We start from the raw sequence: 19,745 nt of genomic DNA, 5'->3' as shown, positions 1-19,745 counted from the left end.
ATATACAGATTCTCACAAGAATCTATCGCGCTGTCCCTTTTTTTGCAACCTATTTTTGTCTGCAATTCAACACAGAATTCAGTCAGTATTTGTTGTATAAAAGGCCAGAGCTACTAACCCTTTATCTATCTGAATTCAATCTAGTAACCCATCAAACAATATCTGATGATTCAGCCTCTGTTGACAACAACTAATGTTTTGAGCATTCAGTATAACCAGGAGATATCCAGGCAGAGACTACCTGTTCTGTGACCTGGCCATTGTTTACAACAACAGATAAATTGAAAATAGGAAATACAAAGCTAAGCCATCATCAGATGTTTGCTAATGGTTTCAAGATTTTATTATGGAAAATGCATCCCCCCCCCCCCCCCCCTTATGCTCCACATAGTGTTTACCTGCAAAGCCATTACTGCTTTGACCACTGAAAAAAAAAGTTAAAAAAACAACAACAAAACACTACCACTAATCTTGTCTCTTTCTAGCAGATATTAGTAGGTAAATACTGCTGTTCTATTTGACCATCATTCAGGGAAGAATAACCCAGTGACAATACTGGCAAAAAGAAAAATACCAAAATACCATGGTCCTGGGTCAGTGGTCCAGTGTTTTGATTGTTGGATCATTATTATTGAGTTTTTATTTCATCATGGTTCATGTCTACCAGTGTTTTGGTTTCCGTTTTGTATTTCTAGCACTCTAGTTCCTCTTTTGCTCTGTGAATTCTATTTCTTAGGTTTTGTTCCTGTGCCCCCGTGTTTAGTGTAGAGATGGACCGATCCGATATTACGTATCGGTATCGGTCCGATACTGACCTAAATTACTGGATCGGATATCGGAGAAAAATAAAAAATGTAATCCGATCCATTAAATATCACGAAAGCACCTCACAAAACTTGCAACACGCCGTAACTCACCTCAGAACGTTAGCACGTCGGAGCAGTATGCATCACGTGATAGAGCGGCTGTGGCATGCGGGACCTGTCAGTGGTCTGGATCAATCAATCAATCAATCTTTATTTATAAAGCACTTTTCATACAGAGAAAATGTAGCACAAAGTGCTTTACATAGTTAAAAGCAGATAGCATTTGGAGCTTCGCTAGCAACCCGGCATTTCATCTCCGACAAAGTTATCCCGAGAGAAGTAAAGCAAGTGTGTAAGTCCATCTCTGAATGTTTGTAAAGCATTCCTGCGTTAAGCTTAACAAGCGACTGCCTCTCCTGCTGCTACTTCAATGGTGAAACTGCTTAACGATCAGCTGATCGGCTTTTCTGTCGCGAGTCCGTGTCTCTAGTTTGCTTTTGGCCCACTTTGCACCAGAAAGAGGAAACCAGTGGCTGAACAACAGCAGCACGTTTAAGCTTGATCAGCTATTGTTAGAATGTATTTAATATTACTTTCTACTCAAGGATCTTTTTCTACGTAGCTGACGCTGGTAACTGTGCAGGGGCGGATCTAGCAAAGTTTAACCAGGGGGGCCGATAGGGCATTAACAGGGAAAAGGGGGCACAAAGACATACTTTTCTTTCTTATTCTCATTTAAAATGTCTAGCTTTTAATAAATAATTATCTGACACCCAAACTTTTAATTTGATGTAAAATGAATAGAAGTCAATTACTGTATATAGTAACTATTAAGTCTAATATATATACCCTAGTAAGCTATAGTACTTTTTCCTTTGGGAAGGTACCATCTGTGCAGTCTGCAATTTTGTTGAAGAAAGATGTTGAATCTATTTAATATTTCTTGAAAAATAATTGATTTCTGTGCATTTTTTTTCACACTGCATCAAATTAAGGTTGATTACGTCGATTAAGCATCATGAGGTGGAGCGTGAGGGGTGATTCCCTATTTTTTATTTATTTATTTTTGTTGTTGCTGGGAGTTGGAACCCTATTAGTTAGGTTGCTTCATATTTATGCTAAGTACTCTTTAAAATACCAGAATAGGGAGGATGGTGTAGGTTTAAGTTTATTAGATTGATCAGTATTGCTGAACTATGAATTTTTTTTTTTTTGCATACAGGTATAACAGAATAGCTTTAGTGTAGTTGTTGTTTTAAACTTGAGTATGAACTTATACAAAATGCAGCAAGATATTTAAAAAACAGTTTTGTTGATTAACCCTTTACAGCCGATCGGAGCGGGCACGCTCCATTTTGCGTAACTATTTTTAAATCACGGTAGCACTGCAACCACGTAAGCTAGCGCAATAATTTTTTTTGCATATGAAACCGGAGGAGTTGTACTTACATCTCATGCCATCAGCTTGTCCTAGGTCACAGTTTCCTTCCACATATAGCTTTGTAAAAACTGCATAAAAATCACTTGCAGCAACAAAAACATGATATTCCAGAAACACGCTTCGCCGATCCGATCAGCTGTTTGTAACACTTCCTACGTCCATCAGCGCGAACTATCACATGACCGCATGACCTGCCCGAAACCGGAAGTGACGTCATTTTGCGGAAATGTAGTTTTTTTACGATCGGGGCCTTATGAGCCTATACTTGTGTTTTAAAAAGTTATGTTTGAGTTTATGACTTTCTGTGTCGTTTCTGGGATGCTTAGGACTCATATTGCACTGCTGGAAATAGTTTATTTTGATGCATATGCTGATATTTTGCAAATTTGCACTATAATATTTATTTTCGTTTTTCCTGCAGTATATAAAAATTGGTGTATTTCAAAAAGAAAACTATGAAGACACTCAAAATAAATTTCCTGTGGTGGGAAACTAGTTTGTGCAACTTTTTTGTATTTACAGTTTTGAGGGATGAGCCTCTTAAATTTCTCTAACTAGAAATATATGTTAAAAAAACAAAAACGATTTTCAATTTTTTTGTAGTTTATTGCACTTTTTTACAATTTATGTAATTACTATGCACCTAATGCAGACATATTATTAAAGTTTGGGCTATAATGGTTGTATTGATGTATAGCAACTTGAAATGCTCCGAAAAATGGCTATACAGCATGTAAAAATATAATATAAGCTCTGGCGGACTTAGTTCTATGGTAGGTCTTAAAGGGTTAAAAAACACTATATCGGATTCATATCGGTATCAGCAGATATCCAAATTTATGATATCGGTATCGGACATAAAAAAGTGGTATCGTACCATCTCTAGTTTAGTGTACGTTTAGTTCAGTCTTCATGTTTATTATCTTGTTCCCGCAGTCAGTTGTGTCTCTTGTCACTCCTGGCCCTGTGTTCTGTGTTTCCTGTGTCCTGTATCAAGTCCATGCCTCTGGGCCTGTTGTGTGTTTCCTATTTTATTTTAATAGTCCTTGTCCCTCGTCAGTGTATCTAGTTTTGCCTTCCCTTGTCTCTTTATGTCTGATTAAACCCAGCTGTGTTCCCACCTATTTCCCATCCTCTCATATTCCTGCTTGTGTATTTTAGTTCTCAGTCTTCCTCTGCTCGGTGTCTTGTTGTACCTTTGCATTAGCTGTGTGTTCCTCACCCGTCATGTTTTGTTAGGTTATATCATGAACTCCCAGTGTAGGTCATTCTTCCTAGTTTTGAGTTTGAGTCATGCATTATGTTCTCAGTTTGTTTTTTGCCAGCAAATAAAGCTGCCACCTTAAGTCACATATGCCATCTCTAGAGTCCTGCATTTGGGTCCTCCTCCTGCCTGCCACACAACTGAACCATGACAAATTCCAATCTCCATCACACCCCATCCCCATTTTATCAGCTGCAACTTTATGATCACAAGTATTACAATAGCCAGATGCATAAATAATAATATAAACAATTAGGTGTGTCTTATATAACCTTATTATTAGTATATGTGGTGGAACTACTCAGTCCTTAGATGCAAACTTAAATAATAAATGGCCTACAATTACCACTTTACTTAACAATACTGTTTACCTGGAAAGCTTTAAGAGGTAAGTATCTTGCTTCTCATTTGAATGTGCTTTCAATGTGCAGGGAGAAATGCACTTCAAGGAAACAAATTCCAATTCATGAAGAACCCAAGGACAGGAGCAAATATAAAAGCAATAAAAGATATCCAGGAGATAGGCTCTATCTGCAGTCATCAAACTGCAAAGCATGCATCATACTTTTGTCCTTGAGACATTTTCTTCTCTCTACTTTCCTTCTAATACTTACCCTATCATATGAAAAATGTGATTAAACTGTCCTGCAGCTGAAAAACTGCACAGATTTTCCCAGGACTACTATTTTTGAATCTGCAGATGTAGTTGCCTTGCTACAGTTGCATAGGTTACACCTCTTCCTCTTGGTATTTTATCATTTTATGTCTTTCTTTGACCACATTTACAGTATGTGGTCAACGTTAGAGCCTTAGTAAAGATTTCAACTGGTCACATTTAAGTCAGAATCCATACATAATAAAATGCACCATAAACTGATACATAAATAAAACAGAACGTGTTTAATAAAATTAAAAACACAAAACTCTATAGGCTAGTTTTCACAACATGTCAAGAGGTAAATATAGTGACCCTGATATAATATCTCATATTCATGGCTAATAATATAGAGTAACTTCAAGTTTATATGTGGGAAAGTAAGCAATGATTAAATTGAATTCAAACTGGAGGAAAAAAAATGCTTGCTAGTCAATCTGTACACACACAAACATTTTAATGATCATATTGTTTGACAAAGGTAACACAATAATGCCAGTAATTATAAATTCTCCTATTAACTGAAATACTGTCATGACTACAGACTGAAAATCAAATGCATAAGGCTGCATCTGCATATACAAAGATGTTTTTTAAAACTAGTATTTTTCCATTTGCTTTCATTTTGGAAAATATCACTGTCCACATAAAAACGAGAAAAACTATGTCAAGTGCTGTCAAGAGCATGCCAGAATAACAGGTGGCAAAATAATCTATTCAGAAGCCTATAAACAGTAACACGGTGCACAGTCTGATGTTGAAAAAGGAGATAAAGATGCACATTTTTACATTGCAAGGCAAATTTTCAGTTTTCTTCATCCACATGTAAACACAGAAATCGAGTTACGGTTGATATTCACACTTGAAGGAGTTTTTTTAAGCTCCATTTTTAGTTATCTAAAACAGTGTCTACATGTGGGAAAAAGTCTGAATTACATAAAAATTGCTCTGCTTACCAAAATATCAGTCTACGCGTGAACAGGGCCTAAGAAAAAAAGGAAGATACGGGCAGAGAGGCATAGTGCAATCAGGGATGGCCAAAGTAAAGTTGGCTGAAATATTCCAAATGGCATTCTGGCACTTTCAATAATGACACATTATGTCTAATAGGTTAATGCATAATACTGATGAGTAAGTACATTTCATCTGTGCTGCAGTCTGACATTGCTTCTAATTGATGCAATTGAGATACTTGATCAACACCTTCAACAAATTGTTTTTTCTTTCTCATCCCTGTGATGTGACCATAGTGCAGACATAAAGTTATGGTCTAGGTACTTTAACATCTAATTAATTGATTTAAGTTTAATCTGTTTCTGTGCAGTGTATGTAGCTTGGTGCACATTTCCCAGGGAGATTGAAAAAATGTTAACATGTGACTTAGAGATGAAAAAGGACAGAACAGTAAAGAAAAATGAGAAATTCTCCTCAAAGCTAAGGATTGATCAGCAAGTTAATAAACCTAAATCTTACGGGTAGCGCCCTCATTGTTTTTATTGTTTTAATCCTATATTGTGTCTATACAGAACATATTGCTGAATTATATTTTTGTGAAAGCTGTAGTAGTACAAGTTGAAGTAATACAAATTTTTTGTTTTTCAAAAACTGCATGAAAATACAAGGCAGTTTAGCTCTATAGTTACATCACAGAAAACAGACATCAACTTATGTTTAAGGTGCTGATGCTCATTATATTTACTCACCACATTTTACATTTTACATTAGCATAATCATAGCTATGGTGACTCCTATAGGACAGAGTTGTTATAGTCGGCTAAAACATGTTTTGGCTTACTGACCAACATTTCTACTACCATTTGGACCAGGTCTGGATCCACCCCAGTTTTTCTTACCTCTGGAAGATTGTCAGTCCAGTGTTCAGGAGATGAGGCTTGAGATGAAGAGGAAGAAGCTGGTGTTTTATCCAGATGCCAGTAACGTTGTCTCTTTCTTTTACTTTTAAACTTCTTTGGTGATGGGGACCCCACACAGTGATGTGTGACGACTTCTACAGAAAGGCAAGCAGAGATTGCTCATGAGCTCAGAAACGCATGCCTCAATCTTGATTTTTCAAAAAGTATATCAAAATATCAATAACAAAAAAAATCACCCGAATTGAAAGTCAACATTTACAGTGGAATTAAAAATATGAATGAAAAATTATGTTGGTAAAACATTTGGTTAAACATATTAGATTCAGCCATTCTCACAGATGCAAATCTGAAAGTGCTCCTGAGCCTCCATCTACTCAGCTTGTCTGTTTTATTAGACTGGATATGGTCAGAGCTGCCCCCCTGTCCATGATTGTCACACTTTCCTTGATAATGTATGACTTATTAAAATTATGAAGCGCAGAAACAAGCTGCTGGCCTCTGGAGACAGACACGCCCTCCGTAACTGTGGCCACATGATGGCAGTAATGTAAAGTCCAGCTGACTGGCGAACAGATTTATGACATACCGTCTGAGATGAGAGAAGAAAACTCGCTTTACTTTGGTACATTTTAATTTAAGTGTATTTTTAGATTTGACAGGCAAGCAGGGCTTGCCTTGCTTGTCCTGACTGAATGTCACTGGTCTCACAAATTTAAATATCCATCCACAGCATAGGAAACTCGTGCAATTCCTCCTCTCCTCTGCCTTATGCCATACTACGTATGTGACTTATCACTAGCCCCATACCTAAAATACTAGTACGCCTATGTATTTTAGCCCCATGTTTCTCTGTGTCAGTGTCATGTCATAACCTCAGATTTTCCCTGTGTGCTCTAGTTAGTGCTTTCATGGTTTAGTTTTTGTTTTTGTTCTTTGCCAGCAATAAAGCTGTGGTTTTGAGTTGCGATTTTGTCTCCATGAGTCTTGCGTTTGCATTCCTCATCCCTGCCTGCCCGCACACAGAGCCCTGACAGCTTATGAGAATGTATCATTTTGTTGGAAGATTAATTTCCCATTTTTCTATATATATTTATGAGTATAGTATTCTTTTTTCTATTAAATAACCTTAAAAAATTACTCAATGAACCTTTAAATGATATTTGTAAGTAGCCCTACCTGATCAATAGTTTAAGTTTGGCCATTTAATTGCTTACTGACCTTGGTTTGCACTGTTTGGCCTCAGTAATCATGGATACATTTTAAGCAACCAAGATGTACCTGAGTACTCTAAAATTGTATTCTTATTTCTGTGTCACTAAACACTTGTTATGAGACTGCAGAAAAGCCTTTGCCAGAGCTCCATGGAAATATAAAGATATATAAAGATCTTGTAAGACTTTGAGTAACATGCATATACCAATGTTTTAAAGACAATCGTTTTTTTCGAATGGTTTATCCAGGGAGTTTCCAGGAGGCCAGTGCTCTTTTTTCTCAGCAACACCTTGTTCATTCACACAATTTTCAAACACCTTCAAACTGCCTAACAAAATTACAGGAGCCACAGAGTCTGGTAGCCAAAGAGCAGCTTCACCAGAGCTGAGTGTTGGAGGCTTTGAGCAAGAGTACTTCAGTGGTGATAATATGGGAAGATCGAGTGCTGCTCTTCACCTTATCTTTTGATATTTATCCGAAAGGATAAAGGACATAAAAAATGGACATAAAAACAGCATAAAGGTTGCCATGTTTTCATACACTACACTGGTGTGCATGGCAGCTTGTTTTTTTGTTTGGTTGGGGTTTTTTTTTTTAATGTGATCTGGTTATTAGTAATACAAAAGTATTTTCTTTAATACTATTATCATGAAAAGCAGAACCCCTATAGAAACCCCTTACCCCATACCAAACCATTGCATTTTTGTTTTACACATTTTATGTTATTTGCTTATTTGTTTAGGTTATTACATTTCTGGGATATTTGTTGCCACTTTACTTTCAGAAGGAAACCTTTTTATATATAGAAAGCTACAGATGTAAATGGGATAAGTCATACTCAGTATTGGACACGATGACTGAATCACACACTTCATTTCCTGTTAACTCTGTTGTGAATATACATCGTCAAACATCTCACTTTCAATAAACAGTAAAATCATTAAATACACTCATTCAAGATGGATCAACGTAAAAGCAATATGCAAGACAACCAACACAGGCTGAGAAATCTGTAGCCACTTGGGAAATTGCTTCAGACATTCTAAAATCAGAGCAAAATGACACAAATTGTGTCCCAGCAGAGGTTAAAGTCACTGGCTTCTGAATCAATCTAATTGAGGTAAAGGGTCTTTGCTTAAGAGCCCTGGAGTACTTTCAAACATCTCTCCAGTGCCAGCATTAAGAAGAGTGCTTCCTCTAGTCTTCTCTTAACCCAATCCACTCCATCCCCTCCCTAATCCCTAAGCTATGGCAACAAACTGAATTTATAGAAGTTTCATAATGAAAGGTCACAATATCCTCAGACTCAGGGAGAGGTAAGGCTCAGTTACACTATGTCTTATTATGATGTGGCCTGTGGCAGACCACAACAAAATTGAACTCTGCTGGTGGGTTTAAATTAAAAAAAATAAAATAAAATAAAATCTTCTGAAACAAGTCAGCCATGGTATTTTTTCAGAAAAACACAAAGTGGTAAAAATTTGTTATAGTATTGTATCTCAGTAAGGCTTTATTACAATCAAAGTTATATCTGTCCATTCACATATAGTATTGAATATATGAATCTTTCTTTGAAGCAGTTTGGCTGATATCGGCAGTCATCTGCACTAACATCCCGTGGAATATCCACACTGATTCCTAAAACTGATGTCAAAGTGCAAGATGTCCTTAAAGGGCAACCTTCAAAGGGTGATACTTAGAAGTAATTGCCCATCTTCTTCAAAGCAGAACTGATAAAGACCATTTGCAAGGTTGTTTTATCTGGTTTCAGATCAGCTAGAGATAGTAAAAGCCTATTTCAGTGATTCTCTGGGTATATACATTTCCCTCTATGGATCTTTAAAATATGGTTGTTTTGCTCTTACCCAAAATTTAATAATATATATAATATACACACTACCGTAGTTGTAGATGTAGTACCTAGATAAATGATATTTAAGATAACAAATAAACTGACAAATCAGCTCATCTGAACTGGCTGTAATTTTAAATACAGATGACGTTCTCGTGCTGTCTCTTACTTTTTCAATCATCTGATGCTTTCAAGATGTTTACATTTTTACCAGTAACTTCCCAGTGGTTTCAATTGTCACATCTGAGCAAGAGGTTCAGTTGTGTCTGGGGAGGAGAGGCTGCAAACCTTTGCTGTTCCAGTATTAACAACCCATCGAAGTAGCCCACTGCGTCTCATGTCAAGTGACATTAATCAGTGGTTTTGTAGTTGTCACAAATGTGCAATGACGCCTGTGAAGAAGGAGAAGAAGAAAAAAAGTGGATAGTGTTGCATAGTGGTGAATAACACAATTGACTTCTAACATGTTACTGCAGCTCTTCTTGTACCACAGGAATCTGATAAAAGGGATTGTGTTTGGTATCACCAACATTTGTTTGATGGATATAAGAAAAGTAAATCTGGCGCCGGCCATTGTTGACCAGGTTTTCATTTAAATTTTTCACTTTTTCATTGATCTGTTTATTTCATCATCCTTACTGTTTCTGTGCTAGTACAAAATCAGTGTTGGCTTTGACACATTTAATAGTTATGAAATCTTTTGGAACTAGTGGTTGTTAACATGATTGTTGTTTATCAACATTCTGTGCTATATACAATGTGGTTAAAAAAGAGCCCTTTTTTTTTTTTTATCCCCTAGTGCTGTTGAACACAAAAAGGAGGGTGTATAATTTGAGTGTGTATTTGAATTGTGAAATACAACAAAACTTGAAGTGTTTCATTTTTGTTACATTTTAAGCATAACCTTAAGAGGTGTTTGGTTTTCCTCACTTCCACTCTAACAGCTCAGTAAGATGCAGATTGCTTTGAACATGATATGTGCAGCATTATTCTTTTTAATTAGGGGACTGATGTTTAGAAGCGCCAAACAGTAACTCTAGATAATAGTGGATTCATGTCCAGTTAATCAAAATCCTGTTGGCAGGTAATGGCTACCAGGGGCTCCAGCAGGTTTGCAAAAATATAATTAGCAAAGCCATGAATCTCCACTCTACAATGCTTGCTCAAGGGTGAAAAGGACTGAACACAACACTGAGGTTGTGGTCGACTGGTTTAAAAAATGAAAGAGCATTTTTTGAGAGTAATGGGAATATTTACCAAGCCACAGAAACGTGTGTACTTCATTTAACTGCCATGTGTGCTGTACAGTCAGACTGGAGAAGGAACTGAGACATATCTTGCTGCCAAATATGCACAAACATGGCAGTATTGTTGATAATAATGCATGATATGATGTATTAATGAAATGCAAATACAAACACATACATATATCTTTTTGTGCAAACGTTTTGTGCCAGTACCCTTGTTAGGAAAATGTGAAGTAATTACTGTGCTTCATTTAAATTTGAAAAGATACACGGAAACAGAAAATAAGGCAAAACTGAGTTTGTACAGTTCTAAATTAGCACATATTTACTATGACCACCTTTTGACAAGCTTTCTTGTAATTTCTTTAAGTTCCATCCATCCATCTTCATCCGCTTTGTCCGGGGCCGGGTCGCGGGGGCAGCAGCCTAAGCAAAGAGGCCCAGACCTCCCTCTCCCCAGCCACCTCCTCCAGCTTATCCGGGGGAATACCAAGGCGTTCCCAGGCCAGCCGAGAGATATAATCGGTTCGCAGCCGAGTGTGAAGCAGCAGGAATGAGGATCAGCACCTCCAAATCTGAGGCCATGGTTCTCAGCCGGAAAAGGGTGGAGTGCCCACTCCGGGTCGGGGATGAGTTCCTGCCCCAAGTGGAGGAGTTCAAGTATCTCGGGGTCTTGTTCGCGAGTGATGGGAGAAGGGAGCCGGAGATCGACAGACGGATTGGGGCTGCAGCTGCAGTAATGCGGACGCTGCACCGGTCCGTCGTGGTGAAGAGGGAGCTGAGTGTAAAAGCGAAGCTCTCAATTTACCGGTCGATCTACGTCCCTACCCTCACCTATGGCCACGAGCTGTGGGTAGTGACCGAAAGAACGAGATCGCGGATACAAGCGGCAGAAATGAGCTTCCTCCGAAGGGTGGCTGGCCTCTCCCTTAGAGATAGGGTGAGAAGTTCGGCCATCCGGGAGGGGCTCAGAGTAGAGCAGCTGCTGCTCCACATCGAAAGGAGCCAGCTGAGGTGGTTCGGGCATCTGACAAGGACGCCCCCTGGGCGCCTCCTGGGTGAGGTGTTCCAGGCATGTCCCACCGGGAGGAGGCCCCGGGGCAGACCCAGGACACGCTGGAGAGATTTCTTTAAGTTGTCTTCAGGAAAAAAAATTCCAGGTTTTTTGAAGGGTGTTTAAAGCATATATATATATATATATATATATATATATATATATATATATATATATATATATAATTGAATTGAAAGTGGATGGATTGATGAATTGGTAGGTCAGTGTTAAGCTGCTTAAAAGGACAGATAAAACAAAACATTCAGAAAAAAGTCACACATGCGTATTGGAATGACAATTTGTGGAAAAAGCCAATGTTCAAAGAGAAAGACCATCAGAAAGTATTGCTCAAAACCACATTAAAATAATGCAATAAAGTCTTTTGCCTTGTAAGCTGATCATGAGAAATTATGGCAATTCAAACTCGTGCATAGTACTATATTGATATATATTTATTTTCTTTTTGTGCTTTCGTATTTCAGTGTTTGACAAATTAATGGCCAGATGGTAACACTAAATGGAAAAATGGGGGATCATCAAAGTTCTTATAATTCAATCTGAAGGCAGCATTGATAAATAGGTTAATTTCAAAACATCTAAAAGTTACTGACATTTTGCTAAAAACCAAACCTGTCAATGTCACAATAGCAGAATCAGAGAGTCAACACATTTAATAGGCCATGGGAACCGCGAATGTATCTGTCAAATTTAGTGTCAAACCATTTTTCACAGAACAAGTGAAACAGTCTTTTGGTGGCACTACATGAAAAGTCAGGGGAGCACAAAAGTGAGCAAGAAACCACAAATATCTTGTGACCAGACATGTCTTTACAAAACTAAAAGGCAAAGCTTTCTGTAGTTATCTGGGATATGATAATTTTCGGTTCTGATCACTGACAGAGCAATCGTAACAATGCCTATGAATGAGGCTGTTCGTGGAAAAGTCAGACCAGTTGTCTAAAACCACTCAAATAAACTTTATGAACAATTTTATTTCCAACTGAACTAAAAATGAGAAAAAATCACATTATATAACATTATATAAATCTACTTACTACTTATAAATTCTACTGGTGGATTATTTATGTTTTTCTTTAATCTAATTTCATATTTCAAGTAGGTCCTATTTATCTATATATCCTTACATGGGGTCTTGAAATCTTGAATCCTGAAATTATTATTATTATTATTATTATTATTATTATTATTATTATTATTGTTGTTGTTGTTGTTGTTGTTGTTCAGTGTTATACACACCATTATCTTTCAAACTTCCTGTTTTCATAACATTCATTAGATTGAAGGGGAGATTTTGAGATTTCCTGGCTGGATTATGCTAAAGATCAAATGAGTTTTAGATTCATATTTTTGCTTGCTCCCAGCTGGCATCCGGACAAACAAATGGAACCATAGACCAAGCAAAGCCTAATGCACCACAGAGAGGACATTAGAAACACATATCTTGTTTTATTAATGTGGTCAATACAGTCCATTAGGCCAGAGATTTAAAAGCCACAGAGCTCTTCCAGCACCATTAATATTTCTCTCTTTGACCCATGGCAATCTTTTTGCTTTCTTTCCTTTCTTTCTTTCATTCGAGATGAGTTCTATAAATATATATTTCAGTTTACATTTCCTGTTTTTTTAGCTTTTTTTAAACTTTGAATTTATGTTTACTATTGGTTAGCGTTTTTTAGTTTTGTGGTTTAGAATTCTTAGTGGGTGGTTAAAGTTTACATTACTTCTGTGAGTTTCTCATCGTCACCTCCTCTGATATTTGCATCTGTTGAGCTGAGGATGAAGACTGTGGCCAGATGTAAGACCACACAACCAAGACCACCATTCCTCCAGCTGTTAACACAGCTCTTAATCATCACCAGAATCACAGAAGCAAGTGAGCTCACATATGGCACAGCCACAGTCATCCTAGAAGCTTCCCTGATTTTGTGTTGAAGACAAAATCAGGGAAGCCTGGAAGAATGTTAGTTATCTAACAGAGGGAAAGGGGAAAGGTACCAGTTTTTAAGTGATGATGTATGAACCCTGCGCCCAGGTCCAAAGTACTTTGCATCTATTAAGGCTGTTGTGTTTTTAACATGTTTTTAACATAATGCTTTGTATTTTGTTCTATTTAATCTGTACAAGCCCCTAAAAAAAGTCAGTGATCACTGTCGACCTCCCTCAGGTTTTATTACCACTGTTCATTGGCAGCACATTTTAAAGCACAGTTTTTAAAACCTAATGATTTAACTACAGCCCAGCCCATGCAGCAGTATATTAATGACTAACCTCGTATTGTGGGTCGATTATCTCAGTTGTTTTCCTGACTGAAGTTTGGTCCGTTCAATTGCCATGCAATTGCATTTGTCCCTAACCATCAAGAACCATCCCGTTAACTTTTATTGAGTGGAAAAAAGTTAGCTTTCATCCTCCAGCTTCACTGTGCTAATGTTTTTTACTATGCTAACCATAGCTCTGTAGCTAGCCACCACGTAGCACATCATTATATAACAGCTAGCCCAACTTCAGTAATCCTACAAACATTTGTCTTTATGTTTGTAGGATTTGTCTTTATTTATGTCGAAAGTGATAGCAGTGCTGTACGTTTTAATTTTTCTGAAATCCCTCAGTCAGAACATGGTATGTCATCTTTAGATGAAAACTAGCAAGCTAACTCCCTGTTAACTTCAAACACCATTAAACTCCATAAATTCTGTTTTGGTGGATTCCTGGATGTTAAACTTTATTGTTTCACCTGGTAGAGCAGCCACACTGATCAAAATAAAATAAAATTTCAGTAACTTAGGCTCTAGAAACTGCCAAACAAAGAATTACAGCTCTGCCTGGAAAGATAGAACAGAAAAGCAGAAGCCAAGACAATAGATGGCCTGTTATCCAAAGCCCATCCAGGATCTCAGCTGCAAGAGAACAATAGCAAAAAGACAGACCCAGAGCTGAGACTCATCAATACTAGAACAACACACAATACCAATTCCAAGTGTCTGATAGACTTTGGAGCAGACCCCAGCAATTAACTAAGTACTATAGCCAACATGTATTAAAAGACACAACTTTTACTTTTAATTCAAACCTTCCCTGTTTCCAACAGTTTTTCCAAGTTTCACTTCTATTCAAACCACAACTGCAGCAATATGGTAGGAACAATACAAATTGCATCTAGATTTTGCAAACAAGTTGGAGAATATCAATTTTTCCTTATCAATAGTTGGTTGCCAGCTGGTTGTGGACTAGGCCTTGAGTGTCAAAAGTTATATGAGATAACTTTTCAACATCATACACAATGCACGCACACACACACACACACACACACACACACACACACACACACACACACACACACACACGCACACACACACAGATAGACTTGGATTACTGGTACTGGCATTCAGTATTTTCAAGCACTTTTGGAGCATATGTCTTTCACATGTTCTGTAAAGCCACGGTTATCAAGTTGTTTCCTCTGTAGTCTTCTCATACCTTGTGTCAGACCCTATGACATTAATAGTCCTTTAAAAGCATAGGGGAGATGTGTTCCCTTTGCTCCCTGACAAAATTGAGTAACAGTGGTCAGGACCCATCTTGTCTCTCACTGGCCCTTCCCTCTTTCAAGAGTGCTATTTTAGGTGTGCTGATATAGAGTGTTTCTTGATTCACAGAGACATTATGCTGCTCAAAACGCTTCATGTCATGATCTTAATCCAAAGGTCTGTAGTGAGTGATTTTCGTCTCTATTTCCCCACTGTGTCCCAATTCCCAGAGCAGAGATGGATGAGGCAGATGCCATAAAGAGGTGACACAAAAATGTATATACCACCACGTTTGACAATTTGAAAATTGATTCAGTCCTATTACCTCACTCTCAAAAGGTTTATATCAAAATGATTTACGAATATTTGTTTTAAATCATGTACTGTGTATTATTCAATTTCCATATAAAGGTGAAATTAAAACTTTAGTTAAGTGGGATACGCTTGAAAAGTGTAAAATAAAGGTTTGTATATTTTTGTTCATTTTTTTAACTTGCACAATAAACCAGACTTGTGTTTGAAAACCTGTTTGCTATCAAAAAAGCACACAATCTCCAGTAAAATAAATAGCAGTGCTTCCCCTCTGCTAATCTACCAAACTATGTGCTGTGCATCCCTTCCTCAGGACAGACTCTGAGATGGGTAAGGATTGACCCCTAACAGTTTCCCACAAGGTTAGCATGCCCTCCCTACCATGTTCATCCAGTACCCTCATATATCAGCAGTGACACTGGAAAATTAATGTCACTGAGATCCAGAGCTTAGCCATGCCACTTGTTCACTGACCAAATACACTAGAGAGATCAGCTAAATTCACCCTCAAAAAAGCACGATGTCTTACCGCAAATATTAAGGGGACGTAAATATAAAGCTTTCTTTGTTTATCACCAATCCAACATGATGATAAATGTCTCATTAATATGCTTTGACACTGAATAAAAAATGTTTTCCACATTGTTCTACATCACAGATATTTTCATTGTCACTATAAAAGCTTTTGGATCTTTGCAGCATTAAAAAAAATCACTGCAAAGAAGTGAAATTAAATAGTAATGGTAATGATATACTGAGAATGGTTTCGCAATACGAAGAATATTCTGTATTGAATTGGAACAACAAAAGTAATTATTTTGACAATTCTCAGAACCCCCTTCTTTTAATCACAGTACCATTAATAACACATTATAGATCAGGTTTAGGAAGAAACAATTCATCATGATAATTGAAGGGTAACAAACATAGTGAAGCAATTAAAAGCTAATGCTTTATTAATGATCACTGCAATCACAGAATTTAACTGAATCCAAAAGTTCCTTGCTGTCATGAGTCAGCATTTTCCAGTTTGCCTCATATAATGGATGACAGATGAAATGCACCAGTGCACCAGTTACCATGTAAATGTAACTCCTTAGGGTAGTGTTCTGGTAAACAGTATGCACACAGTCCATTGTTGCACATTCGCGAGAGTATGTTTATATTATGTTAGTTATAGCATAATGATAGTATGTGTAGTATGACTTATTATCATAAATTGCTATTTATGTGGCTGTGTCTACAATAATATTCATCAAAAAAGAGGTAATTACATTTTCAAACTTGTAAAGTGTAGAAGTGTAGAAGACTGAAGACTATGGGGCCTTGGAACAGTTTCCCTCTGCAATTATATTTATTTGTCTCTGTGGATTCTTTAAAAAAATGGTTAAAAACAATTTTGTTTATCCAGATTACCTTGTTTAGTATGATTTTTAGGGCATTTCATTTTCTTGTATATTTTACTATACATTGTGACAAACCAAAGGTAATGTATAAACTTGTAGATAAACATTATGTACTTACTTACTTACTTGCTTACTCATTTACCTGTCAAATTGCTATGCACCAGATAAGATAAAATATTGTAGTCCTTATGAACAGTTGCCATTTTGTACCATCACCTTACTTCTAGTCTAAAATTAATAGACATGTTAAAATTAATACTTTAAATTGTGTATCAAAAAATGCTTTTTTTAATTGTTTTTTTTTTAAAATTAGTTTAAGTAGTGTTCAGTGGTCCCTTGCAAGGATCGATAAGATGTCTAAATTACTAAGTAAAGATAATTTAATGAAGAAAATATATGCTGATTACCAGTGACTTGCATCTTACATAGAGAATATGTGCTACAAGAGACAAGGATGAGGGATACAGAGGGAGAGAAGAGGAGTCGGCAACACTCCAGCCTGCAGTAACCTTGATGACACCCTTCATTACTATGTGCAGGCTGACATCCTGACAGAGGCATGCGGCACCAGATGGAGGGGAGGGACACAGCACCATTCCCACCCTCTGCTCGTCCTTTCTAGATTGGCATCTAGAAGGAAGCAGTAAAGAAAAGGAAAGGCCAGTAGTTATGTTGGTGCATAGCTTGACTGACACAGCACTGGCTCAGCTCTGCAAGGCTGTCCTTGTCCTTGTGCTTTTACAGCAGGTGGCCTAAACTCTGGCCTGACCTTGCCATATCAAAAACCTTGTCCTATTTCTCTGCATGAGGTAGGAGGACCCTCAATCTAACCCCTCTATAGTTTCTGACCATCCCCTACTGAGACGTTGACAGCAGTATGGTTCATTACCACTTTTAAATATCTTTTCTCTCCCTCTGGACTAATAAATAAATAAATAAATAAAAGATAATGCATGGCAAGCATTATTTTATGTTGATGATTTTCACAGTTCAACTCAAAAAAAAACTCCTCTAAGAAGTAAGAGCATCTTCAGCAGGATTTTTATTATTTATTTTTTGATGCGCTTGACACAAGGTGTTTTGGTAATAGGCTACAGTGTTTGAATTCTGTAGTTATACACAGAAAGTTGTCAAACAGCTTCAGTGCTGTGGGAAATACAGTCATGGTGGACTGATCAAAGGTGGCATTGCCAGCAAGTCCCCTTTAAGGACATTGGCAGTTAGCACAGAGCTGCCCAGCCTCTTTGTCTTCCTGGCAGCCCTTTGATGAGAGCCCCCTGGGTGATTCACTCTTACTTACAGAAGCGCACACGGCTGTTAGGAATTGGATCAAAACAGATTGAGAGGGGGTTGAATGCACAGAGAGGGAGAGTAGAACAAGGGATTAAAAATGGGAGATAGATGGAAGGATAGCAACAATAGTGTGTAAAAAGTAAGAGATCGAGCATGGGCCAAACAGAGGGTGACTTAAAGAGGGTGACAGGAAATTGTTGAAATGTTCAGCTCTACTCAACAGTTTATTGCGGTGACAGTGAAAGACAAAAGGTCACTGTATTTAATGGCCTTTCTGTCCTGATGTGGGCACGATGGGCTGTGCAATCACCTCATCAATTTGAAGAGTGAATCAGTCACACTCATCTTTGCATAGTTAAAAATCTGATAAGTCTAGATGAATCCCTGCCCTACTTAGCTCATCAGTCCTGACAGTTTTGCATGCGCTTCACCAGTCTCTGTTATTGTGTATTGGCTAAAATGGGCGAATCCAAATGGCTTGCTGTCATATCCTTTAAATCTTCGTAAATGAAGATACGAAAGTATTTCTTGGCTTCAGCATACGTTTTATATGTAGCATTAAGAAGCTTTTCTTTATTAAGCAAATAAAGAAAAGCTTCTTTTCTTTATTTGTTATCAAGCAGATAACAATTGGCCTGATCTTTCTTGCTCACTCTATAAATGTACTTTCTGTTACACAAATAATACACATTGACAACATAAACTAAGCATAAGTATTTTTGTTGGCAACTGCTCTTTGACATGCAATAATTTCCTTTGACATTCTTACTTGTATTTTTCCCCACAATTAGCTACAAGCATAGCTTTACTCTTATCTGAAATTAAGTGTTGCTAGCTTCCAAAACTTAATCTGTGAAGATGATGACAGATAACTTATTGATCCCAAAGGAAATTTAGAAATGCTTAAGTCACAAATAGCATACCTTCTGTTGAAAATATTTTAATTTGAACATAAAACTTAAATCTGACCTTTTGAAGAAACATTTCACAAGTAATATACCTCTCTCAAAGCATATTTCCATGATACAAATGATTTTGAAACATCAAACAATGTTCAGACTTTGGTGGCATATTTTCTTTTATACTTCTGTATGGTCAATAGAGCTAAATAAAGTGATATTAATTGATTGTTCAGTCATCAGGTGGCAGATGATCATTTATACTCAGTCCAGATTTCTATATTGACTTCTCATAAAATACAGTTCAATATGAGATGATTATAGACAAACACAATCACACTAAAAAATATGCATTTCTGTTTTTCATATTTTCACTGAACCAATTGAGTCATCAGAATTTTCATTTCAAAAGACCTCCATCAGATATTTTCTTGATAGCTGCTAATGACATTTGCACAATAACAAGGGTGAACATTTCAAAATTATTCCCTAAAAAGTGCATTGGTTCACTAACATTTCAGTGGTGGTCTGAGACAACTGGGCATTTCAAAACACACATTATCTTCTTTTTAACCTTTCTGCTACTCATATACTTATTCTATAGATAGTTACACAATGACCAGATAACCTTCAATTCAGTAAGCCTTTGTCAAGTTTGAAATCTGCCTAATCCTGTGTTTAACTGTGCCCCAGGCTTTTGATCTTTTTTCCATTATGTGTATATTTCTTACATAAGTTTTGGACCACAGCTAGGAACTATTCCCTAGTTTTTCTTTTGTTTGAATCTTACCAGGATATTGTTCCAACTCTGCGAGCCTGAGCCTATTCTCATCGATCTTTGTTTTCTAACATCTGTATGTTAAGCTCATTAATTTTAGCCTA

This window comes from Astatotilapia calliptera, chromosome 7, assembly GCF_900246225.1.
Source record: "Astatotilapia calliptera chromosome 7, fAstCal1.2, whole genome shotgun sequence".
NCBI classification, from domain to species: Eukaryota; Metazoa; Chordata; class Actinopteri; order Cichliformes; family Cichlidae; genus Astatotilapia; species Astatotilapia calliptera.
Note: the sequence above shows the minus strand (reverse complement) of the source record.